The sequence below is a fragment of the Fukomys damarensis genome, unplaced genomic scaffold (genome assembly GCF_012274545.1).
Source record: "Fukomys damarensis isolate Sample0158 unplaced genomic scaffold, DMR_v1.0_HiC HiC_scaffold_37, whole genome shotgun sequence".
Taxonomy (NCBI): domain Eukaryota; kingdom Metazoa; phylum Chordata; class Mammalia; order Rodentia; family Bathyergidae; genus Fukomys; species Fukomys damarensis.
Window position 1 is genome coordinate 53,714,009 of NW_022900949.1, and position 17,915 is coordinate 53,731,923.

The window sequence follows — 17,915 nt, forward strand, 5'->3', positions numbered from 1 at the left end:
TTCCTTTTTCAGAGCAATGCAATTTTCATTATAGAAGTCTTTCACTTCCTTAGGTTAGTACCTAATAATTATATAATTTTTATGTTATTGTGAATGGTATTGTTTTCCTCATTGCTTTTTCAGTGAGTTCATTATTAGTGTATAGGAATCCTATTGATTTTTGTATGCTTATTTTGTATCCTGCTACACTGCTGAATCTGGTTATCAATTCTAGGAGTCTTTTGGTGGCGACTTTTGGGTCATGTAAGTAAAGGACCACATCATCTGTAAATAATTACATTTTGACCTTGTCCTTTCCTATACAAATTTGTCTTAGTAATCGCTTCTCAACCTTTTGCCTAAGATCAGGTGTAATTTGTCTTAGTTACTTTTCTCATTGCTGGGAAAAATACCTGAAACTCAAAAGTTAGAGGAAAGGTTTATTTTAGTTCATAGTTTGTAGGGGTTACAGTCCATAGTTGGCTGGCTCCAAGGCAGCGTGGCATGGCTGAGGAGCATCCCAGAGGAAATGGCAGAGCAGACAGAAAGCAACAAGCAGCAAGCTATCCTTTCCCTTTGTGTTTCATCCAGGCTACAAGCCTATTGGTTGATTCCGCCAACTCTCAGGGTGGATCTTCCATTATCCACACCTGGAACTATGCAAAAACAATCAGTGGACTAATGTAGTTATCATACACATCCATAATTCATATTCACACACGCTAGATCCAGCCACCTCCAAACAACTCCATCTATGAACACTGGGACTTTGATACAAGTCGGAACAGTATCCCTTTCTTTTCTTTCACCTGCCTGATTTCTCTGGCTAATGTTTTGAGGACTATGTTGAACGGGAGTGAGCCATTATCTTTCACCTGTAGGTAGGTCATTACTTTTTCTGCAAACCAAACAAATTCCACAGATATTCACCCCCCAAGAATATAAATGATATTCCCAGCTCCAAACCATAATGCCCCTCTCTCTCTTGAGAGCCAGCACTCCATTGCTTTGAGTATGTGCTTTTATGGTTCTGCCCTATAAACCCCTTTATGCTTCTGACTGATGTGTCATGGGATTCTCTGTGATGAAAGTCAGCAAACCTAAAACCTTTCCCATGGGTGGGTGAGTCAAAGTTCTCCATCTCTTTTTTGAGGACCTGTATGGTGACAGAACTATAGGCATAAGCCACTTTTCCCAGAGTGAATGCTCAAGTTCTTGAATTAAGCAAACATCTTTTTGTTAACTGATTAATAGAAGCAAAACCCCCAGTTAAGACCGGACATAAACATCCTTTGTCCTACATTTTGGTATAAGATTTTCTTTGATATATTATAAAGGTTTTCTTTAATCATCTTAATAACAGCCCTTTATTTGTATAGATGCATGAGTATGATATTGGTCTAAGGAAATCATGACATGTCATAAAACTGGATAAGAGTAGAAAATATTTACGGCTCATTAATTGTATTTATGACTAATTATACATTGAGATGTTGAAATTCAACTCAAAATGAACTGTTTAGAATTCTTTTCCTGTGTTTCTGGGTTTTCCAAAACATAATCCCAGTAGTCTTCAATGATTAGATGGTGATTATAATTTGTGATCCCTTCTGAAAAAGCTTATAATAGACTTTAATAAAATTAAAACTTCTCCTGTTTTCTAGATCTAAAGACATTGCAGAGTTCAAAAATACTTATTTTAAAATATTTCCTTCCAGGCTGCTGGTATAACTCAGTAGTAGAGCACTTGCCTAGCATGTGCAAAATTTCTAGATCCTATCCCCAGGACAAAATTAATAATAGTAATTTCCACCTTGTTACCATTATATCATTGAAGCAGGCTAGATTTGAATTAGTTAATCCAGCTTTAGCTCAAGCAACTTCAAGACTGGATGTTGGGATGGGAGATCTGGTTGGAAGAGACAGGTCCATGGCGGCAATTTTGTATGGTGTATCTCCTACCCCAGATCCTCCCTTCCCTCTCAGCTTTGTGGCTACCATGAACTGAGCAGCTTTCCTCCACCCAGGCCTCCACCCAGGCCCTTCCAACATTCTGCCAACCATGCAAGGCCTGAAACATTTAGCATGTAAGCCAAAATAAGCCTCTCCTCCTTTAAATTGTGGATGTACAGTTTTTTGTCCCAGAGATGAGAAAGTAACCAAACAAATCCCTCCACCATCTTGTGGGATTGGGCAGAGGTTATGGGTGGAGAGGAGCTCTCTTAAGTATTTGGGCCAACTTTGTGTGAAGGTGGGAGAAGCAGACAGGCTGCCAGGCTGAAATAAAATACCTGACACTCAAAGTTAAAGAGGAAAGGTCTATTTAGCTGATGGTTTGTAGAGGCTTCAGTCCATAATTGGCTGGCTCCACGGCAGAGTAGCTTGGCAGAGGGGGATCTCAGGGGAGAAACCGTTCATGGCAAGCAGAAGACAGCAAAAGGAAGCAAGCAAAGGATGACTACAGCTCTTTCTATCCCTTGTATCTTATCCAGACAACCTAGTAATGGGTAGCACTCACACCCTTCATCCTAGTGCCCTTGAGCCTAGTGCTGCACCATGAATCAATTCCAGCCTCACACATTCTAGATCCAGCCACCTCTGAAAAAGCCTCACCCATGACTGCATGAGAATTTGGGGGACCATCTGAACACAAGCCATAACATTCCACTTCTGGCTCCTCAAAAACTAATGCATATCCCTTTATGCAAAAAGGGATTTAGACAATCTCAAAGAGTTGCCAAAGTCCTAGTCTAAATCCAAAGTCCCCTCTGAGGTTTAAGGAAAATTCTTAGCTGCAATCCTCATACAAATGAAAAGAAAGTTGAACACTTCCAACATTCAATGGCATAAGATAGGTATCTCCATTCCAAAAGTTGCAAACAGGGGGATACAAAGGAATGAAACCGTAACAACTCCAAAATCCAGCTGGGCAAACATTAAATCCCACAGTTCCATGTGCAGCATCAAAGGCAATCTGTGGCAAGAGGTGAACTTCAAAGGGCTTGGGTGGCACTGCAGGTGGTTATAGCTCTTGTGGCTTCTTTCTTGGGCCAGTTCTGTTCTCTCCCTGCAGGTTTTTTCAGGTGACTCACATTCCTGGCTTCTCCAAACTTCTGGGGTCTCCACTACACCATTAGTTTCATATTCACATCTTCATACCTGCCCTCTCAGGGGCACACTGCCTGGCCTCCCAGGCCTTCTTCTGAAATCTGGGTGGAAGCCTTCCTGGCCCCACAAGTCTTGCATTCTCCATGTGCCTAAAACCAGCACCACCTGGATGATGTCAAGGTCTGCTGCCAGCTGAAGAAGTAGCCAAGCTTCTTTCTCTTATAGCTGTAGGGGTCCAGTGTCTACGAACCAAATCTTGAGGAACAACTTCCCTAGGCCATCACCATCCTGGAACGTGGTGCTCTGGGGCTCTCTTCTCAGAGTAACTTTTGCAATTTTGAGGCTGCAAAGCCCAGAATCCTGTTTGTTCTTATGATGTCCACAGGTCAACTTTTCTATTCTCCTATTCCTTCTCTGCAATCAAGATCTCTTCTGCTCAAACTTTGCAGTCCACAGCTTTACTAGAGCTTCCTTTCTGGCCAAACTCACAACATTTTAAATCATTCTGCTGGCCTCTATGCTCTTGATTCTCAACATAGACTGGCTAAAAGCTCCAACGGCAGCCATGCCACAGCCTCAACATTACAGTGCCTTGAAATTTCTTCTGCAAAATTAATTAGTCCATTCCCCTTCTTCTTAGTCTCAGGCAAAGTCTCTGAAGATGAGCAAAATGCAGACAGACTTTCATAACACACATCATCTAGAGTCCAACAACCAATGCAGTTTTTTCCAGTAGAAACCTCCTGAGCCTGGTCTTTATATGCAGGATTTCTATTGAAATTCTAGTCTTCTGAGCTCTGGTCAGAATCTCCCACCAAGTACTACCTAAGTTATTCTAGCTTTACCTTTTTAGACTGAATCTCTGAAATATTCCCAGGCTCTTAATTCTTCCTCCTTCCCATAAGCTGGCTCCAAAGTCTCCTAAACCCCATGGTCATGCACAGTCACAGCAACGACTCCACCTCTCTGGTACCAAATTCTGTCTTAGTTACTTTTCTCTCATTGCTGAAACAAAATACCCAACACCCAAAACTAAAGGAGGAAAGGTTGATTTAGCTGACAGTGTGTAGAGGTTTTAGTCCATAATTGGCTGGCTCCAATGCAGGTTGATTTGGTACAGGGGGGATGCAGTGGAAAAGTTCATGGCAAGTAGAAGACAGAAAAAAGCAAGCAAGCAAGGAATGACCACAGCTCATTCTTTTCTTTAGATCTTATCTAGACTACTTAGGGTGGCTAGCAATCACACCCTTAATCCTAGTGCCCTTGAGCCTAGCACTGCACCATGAATCAATTCCAGCCTCACACACTCTAGATTCAGCCACCTCTGAAAAAGCCTCACCTATGACCACAAGAGGCTTTGGAGGGGACATCTAGACACAAGCCATAATAGAGGGTATCTGTCAAACCTCTCCACACGACCTCTCTCTCTCCACAACTGGCAAGATTTCCTATACAACAGGAAATAAGTCCTCCCTTCTGCAGTCACAGAAGGCAATAATCTAAATTCATGTATTAAATTATTCACTTTGAATAAATTGTAATAGATTTCAGACAGGAAAAACTGAGCATTTAATTTATACAGACTTCAAGTAAAGTATATGCATTATTATTTTTCAGACCCCTATCATATGGGGCAGGCATAACTAATTCTCCCATTTTACAGATGAAAATGGGAATTTTCCTGAGTTTAGAATTGCTAAGTAACTCTCTCTAGGTGACATGACCAGTGGAGTAGAGTTTGAAGCCAGGCAGCATGTGCTCTTGGGTAAGGCCAGGGGATCCTGAAAAGTTGTTTGGAAGCCACACCCCATCCCCAACCTCAGATGTTAACATGCTGAGAAGGGGCAGCACCAGGGCACAGGAGCCCACCCAGATGGCTTTCTCTCTCCACCACCTACACTTGCAACTGTGTCTGTGTGAACACCGGTAACTCCAACCCTGGGAAATAGTTTCCACAGACTGGTATTTGAATGTCATTCAGATTCACAGCCACGGAGGTTACTGTTTGTAAGGTAGGCTGAGTTTTCTGAGAAAGGACCCTTTGTCCCTCACAGGTGTCCTAGGAGGCATTTTCCTGCCCCCAAAGAACAGGAAGTGATGAGGATGATGTGTGCGCTATGGTTTGAGGTTTGTGACCCCCAAAATTCAGTCACGACAATGCTAATCCTCAAGCTCATAATACTAGCTAGAAGTGGGGCCTTTGGAAGCAGAGTGTTTATGAACGAGATCAATGCCCTTATAAAAGAGGCCCCCAAGACACCCCTGACCCCTTTCACAGTAGGTATCATCTCTCTGAAGCAGGAAACAGGTCCACATCAGACATTGAATTTGCTGGCACCTCAATCTTAAAACTGTAAGAAATAAATGTCTGTTGTTTATAAGCCATCCACTCTGTGGTATGGCTTACAGCAGCCCAAAAGCACTAAGACAGTAGCTCTTCAATATACAGTACCTATCATTTAAATATCCTGAGTCTGGAGAAGTAGCAAACCTGAATTTTGGAATCAGATATACCCTGTCTGTACCTTAATGGTACCCCCTCTCAGACACTGAGGACTTGTGCAATTTATGAAAAACCTGTGAGCCTCAACTGGCTCATTTGTATCCTGAGCTCACCTCATAGGCTGGTTGTAAAGATCATCATGTGTCCAGTAGCTGCCCTGCCCCTGACAGCACAGAGAAGCCCACTGAAGTTCGTTCATTTCTCCCCTTTCCACAACCCAACCTCACAAGCTTCACTTTGGACAAGATCCAACCACCTTTCATCCTCAGTCTTGCACCCAGCCCTACTTCTCCATCATTCATTCATGTATCCACTGAGCAAATCCGCAAATCCTTTCTGAACAACTACTATGTGCCAGGCACATCTGAGAATACTGTATCTGTGGTCCCTGAGTTTGTGAAACTGAGCCTGGCATCGCAGAGAGGATAAAACAGACCTGTTTACCCGCCTGCTTAGAGAGCTGTAAAAACAAAACCCATTGTCTCTCAGCAGCCGTCTGAAACAATTACTCTCAATTCTCAGCCCTAATGTGCTTCCACACTGTGAAAAAGAACTTTTTAAAGGTGGACAGGAGACATAAATTAGTATAATAATGCAATTAAAATGCATTTTTCCTTCCACTTATTTAAATTACTCTTTTTTACATCTTGAGGAAATGCATCCTTCCTTGGAGGTATTTAAGGAGATGCAAAGAGTCTGTGGAAATGAGGCAAGAAATGGACTCAAACAGAAAACACAACACTGCCGGGTAGAGCTTGAACAGCCATCCTCCCCTGGATGATAACTGCCCAAGTCAACATAAGATTCTGCACTTTGGGGCTTCACAAAAGCTTCAGAATAGAATTCCCGAGGACAGGTCGCTGGTGCTCTCTGTGAACGCAAGTTCGCCAGCAATGTTTTCTACACGGGACTGGCACTAGGAATCTCCAGGTCTGACACCAGAAAGACTGAGACGGGTAGGACACAGTTCACACCCCCAAGGGGACTGTAGCAGAGGGTAGAAAAGCAAAAAAGAGTAGGCCCCAGGCCACTAGTGCTGTGACGGGCAGACTTGGAAGAAGGGGCCCCGCCCAGCCTGGGGAACAAAGTGGGCTCCTTGAAAGTGACCTTGTGCTGAGTTTCCAAGGATAACAAGAAGTTAACCAGATGGGGGAGGCCAGAAGGGCTTCTCCAGGCAGAGGACAGGCTCATAGGAACAAAGGCCTGGACCCATGAAGGAACATGGGAGAAAGAGAGAGAGAGAGAGACAGAGAGAGAGACAGAGAGAGAGAGAGAGAGAGAGAGGGGCATTACACTCTGAGAAAAGTAAGCAGGAAGTAAGCCATGAAGACTGGGTCTGAGGAGCTTTGCAAAACAAGGTAAACCCCTAGATAGCAGAGGTGGAAGACCCAGTAGCCCCGAAATCACAAGATGAAGCCAGACACCCAAAATGCCCAGGATGAGGGGCAGCAAATCACATTCTCTCAAAAGGGATCTGTGCCCTGTTACTGGTTTTGTGTTGCCACCTGCTGGCAAGACTTCTTACAGCCAGTTTAACAACAATGTTCAAAGAGAACTGCTTTAAAAAAGAAAAAAATAGAGTAACAAGCACAGGGAACTTCCCTGAAGTTACAAAAGATCAAACAAGAAGAGCACTTACTATAGAAATGTTATTAAAGTTTCATTCAAAAACTACAGAAATCATCATGGGAGCGCCATGGGTTCAAATGCCACCTCTACTGCTGATTACGAGGAAATCTCGCTTCTCTGCCCTTTCGTATTAAAATCAAGTGTGATACAACCGCAACCCATGGGTATTGATTCAAATAAACTACATTATGTGTAAAAAATCTGCTCTATGTGGTAGAAATTCAACAGGTATTGAGGTTAGGTCAGGTGGAAAACCAGCCTTGCACATGACTTGTGACCTTCTCCACCTTCCCCACCTCCTCCACCTCTCCATCCCCCATTGCCTGTGCTGGAAAGCTTTGCTTCCTCCCTAAGGTCCAAGAATTCAGGGAATGCACACAGCTGCACAACTACACCCCTGGCCCAGACCACTCGCTGCTCTCTTCACTTGCTTATTCACCTAAAGAACTAGGCCATCCCCTCTCTCTGTCCCACAGCCTCTACCCTCAGTCTGGCTGCATCAGGGGCAAAGGTTTCCCTACCACCCTCCTTTTCACATAGTCTATGAAGAATGCTGATGCCTGACTAGCTAATAATTCCAGGAAAACAGGCTGGAAGCAGCAAAAAAGACAGAGGACTGACGAGCTGAAGAAATCCTCCACATCTTATCCTCTAATGTGGTAACAGGAGACTCTGCATCCAATTTCCTCCCCTGGGAGAGGACAAGATATGCTTCATATGACAAGTCATGGGAAGTAACCGGCAGAAGACTTTCCAATTTAGAAGTTATTACAATCTTATTGTGGAGCATTTAAATCTTAGAGTGGGGAAGATGGAAAATATATAACCATTCTGATCTCTTCCACCTAAGCCTTGATTTCATATTTTAAGTCATCTTACAGATTTGGTAGTAGGCCACAAGACAGGTAAGATTTTCCATTGATGAGGCACGAGTCTAATGTTTAGGACGTTGCCAAGTAGGCACATAGAGATCCACAGCCCAGAAGAAAGGACTCTGGAGTTTCTGGGGGAAGAAGAGAGGGTTCCAAAGGGAAAAGTAGAATGAGATGCTCTTATTAGTCAGTCAAGACCCCTTCACCAAACACTCAAGTTAAAATCTCAATAACAATACAACTAGCATCTACTGTGCCTAACCTGTAATTGGTTCCTGTTCCTAAGCACTTGATATTTATCAATAATCCTATAAAGTAGATACTATTGCTCCCATTTTGCAGATAAGAAATGGCCTGGAGAGGCTAAATGGCTGGTCATCCTGCCTAGTTCGCTGTGGAGCCAGGGTTTCAACCCTACCCAGATCCAGAGCCTCTGTACTATCTGCCTGCCTCACTCCATCACAGAATCCTGCCCATTCTCTCTTCCAAATGCCCCCTGAGAAGGCATTTTTCCTGTCCCTCTTCTGAGTTCTGGAGCCTATCCTGTCACAGTTGTATTTCAGCCTCCTCACTGATGGTCCTGCTTCTCACACACCACCATAGTTTCTGCCACCACAGACTCAAGGCCAGCTATCTATGGGATCTTCCAGGGATGGCAGAAATGTCCTAGATCCATATGGTCTGGTACACTAGCCACTTGTAGCTCCTGCCCCTTTGAGGGGTGGTTACTGTAACTAACTAACTGGATTCTTAAATACTACTCATTTTAATTAGTTGAAGTTGACACAGATTCATGTGGCAAGTGCCTAGCATGTCAGATAGTATGGTACTTAGCAGTCCCTATGCCCCCTGGGTAGAGTGGAAATGAGTAGAGTGGCAATTTAAGCCTGGTACACCACCAGGACCCAAAAATATCAGTTTATACTCTTTCTCGGCCTAGAAAGTTTGGAAAGCTTCAGGGCACATGAATCAGACCATCATTTTTTATAAGAATATCTGCCCTTGGTTGAGCATCTCCAGTACTCTCACCTTTGAATTAGGCACTCAATATACATTTCATCCAAATCTCACAACATCCCTGCAAAGGAGACATTATCATCCCCACTCATTCACACCATCATCAAACATAATGAGCAACTGGAGATACCATGTCAGACAACCAGGCTGTTAGACTAACAAAACAGAACCCACTGAGTTTACCTTTTACATAGAGAGGGTCCAAAGCTCGATAAAGTAATTCACTTCCTGTCACACAGAAGAAACTGGGCCCCAGGCTGCTGGTTCCACCTCTTCTTGGATCCTCTTATTCCCAAGGTAGCAAATCAAATCAAGGTTAAAAGCTTCTCCCTGTGAAGAAAAGTTGACCTAAGAAAAAAATATTTGAGGCACTTTCTTGTGACTGGGACTCAATACCCAATAAGCACATCTTTTTTTTTTCTTCTATTGAGTTTACTGGTACATTTTAGGTGTATAGTACAGTTACATTCATCATTCAGATCTTGTTTCTTTACATGACAGGTGATCTTGGTTCTCATGTTTTCCCCTTGTCCCGGCCCTCCCTTCACCCTCTCCTCCCCTACCCATTTACACTTTATTTCCATTTTTTCATTTTCTCATATTTTTTTCTTTTCCCTTATTCCCTTTCCCCTACCCTTCACACTTTCCCTACACCTTTAGCCCATTTCTTCACATTTCACAATGTCAGTTATCTCATTAGGATCTTATGTACTATTACACTTTATTCACACCAGAGAAACTATTCGATATTTACACTTATGTGACTTATTTATTTCACTTAGGAGTATATCCTCAAAATTTATCCATTTTCCTATGAATGAATCTAATTTCTCATTCTTTATGGCCGAGTAGTACTCCATTTTATAGAAAAGCCACATCTTCTTTATCCAATCTCCAACTGATGGACAAATGGGCTGTTTCCAAGTTTTAGCTATTACAAACTGTGCTGCTATAAACATGGGTGTGAATATAACACTCTGGTATGATTCTTTTAATTCTTTTGGAAAGATACCCAGAAGAGGGATGGCTGGGTCAAATGAAACCTGTAGTCCCAGTTCTTTGAGGTAGCTCCATATTGATTTCCATAATAGTTGCATCAGTCTGCACTCCCACAAACAATAGACAAGGGTTCCTTTCTCCCCACAACCCCGCCAACATTTGTTATTTGTTGATTTCTTGATAGCAGCCATTCTTTGTGGGGTGAGGTGGAATCTCAGTGTTGTTTTTATCTGCATCTCTCAAATGACCAGTGATGTGGAACATTTTTTCATATATTTACTTGCTACTTTTACTTCTTTGACTGAGAAATGTCTGCTCATTTCAGATGCCCATTTTTGAATCAGGTCTTTGTATTTGGGGGGCTGATTGTTTTGAGTCCTTTATATATTCTAGATAATAGTCCTTTGTCTGAGGAGCAGTTGGTAAAAATTTTTTCTCACATTGTAGGTTGTCTCTTAGTTCTGTTGATGGTTTCTTTTGCAGTGTGAAAGCTTTTTAATAAGATGAGATCCCAGTTGTTGATTCTTTCTGCTAGTTCCCATGCTACAGAGGATTTGTTCATCAAGTCTTTTCCTACGCCAATGTCTTCAAGAGTTCTGCCTAACTTATCTTCCAGCTAGTTTAGTGTTTCTGTTTTAATATTGAGATCTTTAATCCACTTGGATTTTAATTTAGTGCATGGTAAAAGATAAGGGTCTAGTTTTAATCCTTGGCAGGTTGAGATCCAGTTTTTCCAACACCATTTATTAAAGAGGCCATCTTTCCTCCAGTGGGGATGGTCAGCTCCTTTGTCAAATTTGAGGTAGCTGAGTACATCTGGAGTTGATTTTGTGTCTTCTAATCCATTCCACTGATCCTCAAGTCTGTTTCTTTACCAGTACCATGCTGTTTTTATCACAGTGGCTTTGTAGTATAGTTTCAAATTGGGGATTGTTATACCTGCTGCCATGTCTCTGTTGCCTAGGATCGCTTTTACTATTCTAGGTCTCTTATGGTTCCAAATGAATTTTTGGATTCTTTTTTCTAGTTCTGTGAAATATACTGTTGGAATTTGTATTGGCATTGCATTGAATCTGTATAGCAGTTTTGGTAGTATGGCCAATTTCACTATGTTGATTCTTCCTACCCAAGAGCAGGGGATATCTTTCCATTTTGTTATATCCTCTTTGATCTCTTTTTTCAGAGTGCTGCAGTTTTCAGTGTAGAGGCCTTTGGTTTCTTTCATTAGATTGATTCCTAGATACTTCATATTTTTGGATGCTTTTGTGAAAGGAATTGTTTCCCTAATTTCTCTCTCAGTGAGTCTGTTATTTCTGTACAAGAAGGCTATTGATTTTTGGGTGTTGATCTTGTATCCAGCTACTCTGCTGAAAGTGTCAATTAAGTCTAGAAGTCTTTTGGTAGACTTTTTTGGGGTCTTCAATGTAGAGTGTCATATAGTCAGCAAATAATGACAGTTGAACTTCTTCCTTTCCTATCGTTATTGCTTTAATTTCTTTCTCCTGTCTAATTGCTAAGGCTAATGTTTCCAGAACTATATAAAAGAGGACTGGTGATAGTGGGCATCCTTGTCTTGTTCCTGATTTTAGTCTGAAGGTTTTCAGTTTTTGGCCATTTAATATGATGTTAGCTGTTGGTTTTTCATAGATAGCCTTTATTAAGTTGAGATATAGACCATCTATTCCAATGTTTTGCAGGGTTTTTATCATGAATGGGTGTTGAATTTTGTCAAATGCTTTTTCTGCATGTATTGAGAGGATCATGTGGTTCTAGTCCTTGACTTTGTTAATATAGTGTATTATATTTATTGACTTACATATGCTGAACCATCCTTGCATCCCTGGAATAAATCCGACTTGATCAGGATGTATGATCTTCTTGATGATCCTCTGTATTCTTTTTGCTAGGATCTTATTAAGGATTTTTGCATCTATATTCATTAAGGAGGTTGGCCTGTAGTTCTCTTTTTTAGTTGTGTATTTCCCTGGTTTGGGAATCAAAGTGATACTTGCTTCCAGGAATGAATTTGGAAGTATTGCTTCCCTTTCAATTTCACTGAAAAGTTTGAAAAGCAATGGCAGTAGTTCTTCTCTAAATGTCTTCTAAAATTCAGCAGTGAATCCATCAGGACCTGGGCTTTTCTTTGTTGGTAAATTTTTAATTACATTTTCAATTTCATTGATTGTAATTCGGGTGTTTAAAATGTTATCTTCTTTGTTCAACTTTGGTAATTCATAAGTACCTAAAAATCTGTCCATTTCTTCTGTGTTTTCCATTTTGTTAGAGTACAGGTTCTCAAAGTAGGTACTGACAATCCTCTGGATTTCTGTTGGATCTCTTGTGACTTCACCTTTTTCATACCTGATTGCATGGATCTGAGCCTTTTCTTTCCTTTTTTCAACAAGGTTAGCTAAGGGTTTATCAATTTTATTTATTCTTTCAAAAAACCAACTCTTCAATTCATTTATTTTTTGTATATTTTCTTAGTTTCCATTGCATTGATTTCTGCTCTAATCTTTATAATTTCCTCTCTTGTTCGAGCTTTGGGTTTTTCTTGCTCTTGTTTTTCTAGAAGTCTAAGATTCATTATTAGGTTGTTTATTTGAGCTCACTCTGTTTTCCTAGTGTGGGCATTCAGTGCTATGAATTTTCCCCATAGAACTGCTTTCATTGTATCCCATAGATTCCTGTATGTTGTATTGGCCTTTTCATTTATTTGTAAAAACTGTCTGATTTCTTCTTTAATTTCCTCTGTGATCCATCAATTGTTCAGGAGAGTGTTGTTCAATTTCCATGTGTTTGTGAAGTTCCTATGGTTTCTTGTGGTATTGATCTCCAGCTTGATTGCACTATGATCTGATAATATACAGGGATAACTTCAATTCTTTTGTATTTATTCATACCTGTTCTGTGAGCTATTATGTGATCTATCTTGGAGAATGACCCATGTGCAGCTGAAAAGAATGTACATTCTGATTTTGTTGGGTGGAACACTCTATAGACATCTATTAAGTCCACGCATTCAAAAGCTTGGTTCAGTTCTAGTATTTCATTGTTCAGTTTTTGCCTAGATGATCTGTCTATTTGTGAAAGTGGGGTATTTAGATCCCCCACTACAATTGTATTAGTGCTTATTTGGTTTTTCATGTTTCTTAATATTTATTTTATATAGTTGGGGGCATTAATATTTGTTTCATATATGTTTATGATTGTCATCTCTTCTTCTTGAATTGTTCCCTTTACAAGAATGTAGTAGCCTTCTTTGTCTCTCTTAATCAGTTTTGGTTTGAAATTTCCTTTATCTGCGAAAAAGATTGTCACCCCTGCTTTTTTCTAGGCTCCTGTCTCATGGAGAATTGTATTCCATCCTTTCACTTCCAGTCTATTGGCTTCTTTTTGCACTAGGTGTGTTTCTTGTATACAACATATTGTTGGATTTTTCTACTTAATCCATTTTGCCAGTCTATTTCTCTTGATTGGTGAATTGAGGCCAATGACATTGATGGTTATAACTGATATGTACTGACTTATTATTGTCATGTTATTGTCCTTTTGTTGACTCTTTTTACTTTTTCCCCCCTCTCCTTTTAGTTTCTTACCTTACCTATTTAATTTGGTCTGTTGGGCCTCATGCTGTTGTGACCTTCATTATCTTTTTCTAGGATATTGTTTAGAATTCCTTGTAGTGCTGGTTTGGTGTTCATGAAGTTTCTCAGGTGTTCTTTGTCATGGAAGTATCTTATTTCCCCATCCATTTTGAAAGAGAGTTTTGCAGGATACATCAGTTTAGGTTGGAGGTTGTTTTCTTTTAGAACTTGAAATACCTCACTCCAGGCTCTCCTTGACCTGAGGGTTTGCGTTGAAAAGTCTGCGGTGATTCTCATGGGCATTCCTCTGCATGTGATTTGTTTCTTTTCTCTTACAGCTTGTAGTATTTTGTTCTTCTGCTGGGTTTCTGGGATCTTGATTATTATATGTCTAGGTGTAGATTTTGATCATGTCTACTTGGAGTCCTATATGCCTCACTTATCTGTATGTCTCATTCTTCCCCTCGTTTGGGAAGTTTTCTGTCATTGATTCTGTGAACAGCTTTTTTAAGTCATTTGCATTTTCTCCTGCTACTTCATAGATTCCTGTCAGTCTTATGTTGTTCTTCTTTGGATCATCTAGGAGTTTTTGGATTGATTTACCATGATTCCTTACTGTTTGTAAGCGACCTCTCCTTTCATGGTCACTGACTGCAATCCTATCTTCTATAGTTGAGATTCTATCTTCACATTCTTTTATTCTGTTGCAAACACTTTCAATGAAATTTGTAGTCTCCTGGATATCTGTTTGAATCTGTTTCATGGATTCCATTTCTTTCTTCTGTTGGGCATTCATTGTTTCCATTTCTTTCTTATGCTGAACCTTCATGGCTTCTATCATGGTCCTAAGCTCATCTCTTTTTTTTTTTTCAGTTTCTGTTCTAGAGTCTCGAATCATGATTTTCATTTTGCTTACCATCTCTATGGTTATCTGGGAAATTATTTCTGTTTTGAATTTTTCTAGAGCCTGATTGATCTCTTTTGTTACTTCCTGTGCTTTGAGTTCAGGGTGTCCTGGTGGTTCACTATTGGCCTTTTCATCCTCATTTGCCCTACTGTTTGCCATTGCTGAAGTGGAAGTCTGTTTTTGTGTCTTGCTTAAGTGTTTTCTTATTTTTATTTTTGTTGTTAGGTTGTTCTTGGTTCAATTTCTGGGTTATTACTGAAATCTTCCTGATATAGTTGCACTTTAGCTTTTGAGTCTCTAATGACTCATAGACATTCTCATTTTCATAATATCAGAGAAAACAACTCATTAAATCAATCACAATCCTTTATCCCAATTGATACAGTCAGCAGCACAATAGAATCAAGCACAACTTGCAAACTGACCACTTGTGGTAGGCATTAATCTATCACCTTTAAACCATGTGAATTAAATTAAAATCAAGAAGCAGCCCAAAATATGTTTGCAGCAGTGAACATACTTTTCAATATAGCATCTTGACCATTTAGGATGGGGGCTTAGACATAGTTAGGATGAGAGGAGTAGATAAGTGAAAGAATTGGAGGTTTCAAGTGAAGCCAGAAGACATAGAATGACCATACAATCTTTACGAAACTATTAAATTCATAAGGGATAGGCAGAGTACAAGAATAAGGACAAAAATATATTCCCTTAACAGTAATAGGGGCTCACTTTCCTTTGAAACTACTGACCCATGAGTGAGGTAAAATGACAGAAGAAAAGAACATAAAGAAAATAGAAAAAATGATAAAAGAAGAAGTCTGAGTTAGGGCAGGAGCAGGAACAGAGAGGGAGATGAGGGATGATATGGTGGAGCAAGAGAATGAGTTGGAAAAAGGGGACAGAAAAAAGAATTTGCAGAGTGGAATGAGGAAAAGAAAGAAAGAAAATTAATTTGAAGGGCCTCTTTCATACTATATCTCTGCTATCATAATATATCATGTGCACAGCCACATGCAGAACCAAGTCCCCTGATTTCAGCTAGCCAATGGCAGATCCTTGTGACTCAGACTGACCTCAGGCCACAAGGCCCAGATTGAGTTCCCTGACCTGCAGGGTTGAAGTCCACACAGTTCTATTACAGGTTTCCCCCGCCCTTTCTTTAAAGATGTTCAAAGTTGGGAGCTCAGAAAAATACCCTTTATGACCACCTCTGCCTCTGCAGAATGGGTCCAAGGACTGGCCCAATCAGGAGGTGGGGGGGTGTTCAGGGGCACCTGAGCAGCTACCTTTCTTCTGGAGCTGGTGGGTGAGCAGGCAGGGGAGGGCACAGCTACCCAGTCCCACCAAATGGGCCCAAGCAGGCCGGAGGGAGAGCAGATCTCAGAGCAGCCTTCCAAATCTCGCCTTCCTCGCTGGGGCTCCAATAAGCACATCTTAAAGGAGAAGTTACAGCCCGTGGCTGGCTCCCCAAAAATGGCAGAGGGACATATTGAAGGAAAGCTGTTCACATGTGATAGGAAGCAGAGAGTGAAAGGAGGAGCTGGGAAGGGAGATATATAGTGCCCTTTGGGCCATGGCACCAGCAACCCACCACTTCCAAAGAGGCCCTACCTTCTACCATCGAGCCAGCTATATCACCCCCCCCATAATTCAGTCACCTTCCAAAGCCCCACCTATGAGCACATAATACCTTTGAAGGACATCTAGATATAAACCATAGCAGAAAAATGCTGAATTTTATCAAAGATAAATGTAAAGTCCCTCAGGACTTCAAAAATAAAATAAGATAAGCAATTGTTGTTGTTGTTGTCATTGTTGTGGGGGTTTTTTGGTTTTTGGTTTTTGGTTCTTGTTTTTTGTTTTTTTGAGACAGGGTCTCACTACATGGTTAAGACTGACCTGAAACTCACTATGAAGCCCAGGCTGGTCTTGAACTCACAGCAATTCTCCTGCCTCAGCCTCCCAAGTACTGGGATTACAAGCATGCACCGCCACACACAGCGATAAGCAATAATTTTAATGAAAAAAATATATACCTAGAAAGAGCTCAAATGCCCATAAACTCAATGTGAAGAACAGTGTACTGCAGATAGGTGCCATGTGGGAGCAGGTGGCCAGTCCAAACCCTAATAACAAATATCCCCACCCTCCTCCAGGCTGGTGAGACCACATGTAGAATTTAGAACCACATCTTAAGATAACTACTAGAAATGATTAAAATAGCAACTGAAGAAACAGCTGCGTGTTTAGGGGGTGAAGACTAAAAGAAAAAAACAAAACACTGCTGGCCACAATGGGGATGAATCTCACAAACAAAATACTGAGAGAAGAAGGCCAGAAACAACACATTGTATAACATATGGTTCCATTTATATAAAATTTAAGAACAGATAAATTCCCTCTCAGTGACAGCGGTGAGAAGAGAGCTCCCGTGGGGTGGGTGATGCAGAGAGATTCCGGGAGCGGCTGCTGTTCAGCTGATGGCTGTGTCCTTCTGAAACAGCTCCTCCACTTTACTGTGTGGACTTTACTGTGTGTGTTATAACTCAATATAAAAGTTCATGAAAAGGAAAGAAAAAGTAGGATAGTAAAGATATTGCCAAATAAATAAAAACTGGGATGATTCATGGCCAATAGATTTTCTCAGAAAGAATTGCTAAAGGATGCACTTTAAGAAGAAAGGAAGTAATCCTAGCAGAAAAGTATGACATGGTTGGAAGGAATGGTGAGCAAAGAAATTGGGAAATGTATGGGTAAATACATTAGATGTAAATTTACATTAGATGTAAATACATCTAAACAAGCATCACTTATATAAAAAATTGTAACTAATTTATGAGGTTAATGAATAATACAAAATAGATTTTAAACACTGGAAAAAATAAATGTAAGTAGCAAGAGGTTAATGGTTGAGAACTAAAACTTAGGAAGAGAGCTGACATATCATTTCACTTTAGGTTTTGTTATAAAGTAACATTTTCATTGCTGGGACAAAATATCTTATGCCTGAGGCTGGGGATTTAGCTCAGTGGTGCCAACACTGCCACGCAAGTGCAAGGTCCTGAGTCCCGAGTTAGAGCCCTGATACCAAAAAAAAAAGAAAAACAAAATACCCAACACCCATAAGTTGAAGGAGGAAAGGTTTATTTTAGCTCAGTTTGTAAAAGTTTCAGTCTATAGTTGGCTGGTTCCAAGGCAAGGTGTTATGGCAGAGGAGCATCCCAGAAAAGAAACAGTCCATGGCAGAGTAGACAGGAGGCAGCGAACAGTAACCCTCCCTTTCTTTTTTTTTTTTTTTTTTTTTTTTTTTT

The 17,915-nt window shown here is 40.7% G+C and overlaps 1 long non-coding RNA gene across 6 annotated transcripts in view; it reads right to left on the bottom strand.

Annotated features, from left to right (window-relative positions):
* Nucleotides 1-17,915, bottom strand: part of LOC104851054 — a 236,978-nt gene that overhangs the window by 177,865 nt on the left and 41,198 nt on the right. For 5 of the 6 annotated variants that reach the window (XR_004515488.1, XR_004515489.1, XR_004515490.1 and 2 more), the window contains exon 3: nt 9,292-9,438. This is a non-coding gene — a long non-coding RNA (uncharacterized LOC104851054). Of the gene's footprint in view, nt 1-9,291; nt 9,457-17,915 lie in introns of all 6 variants that reach the window. The other variant, XR_004515487.1, reaches the window with a different exon arrangement.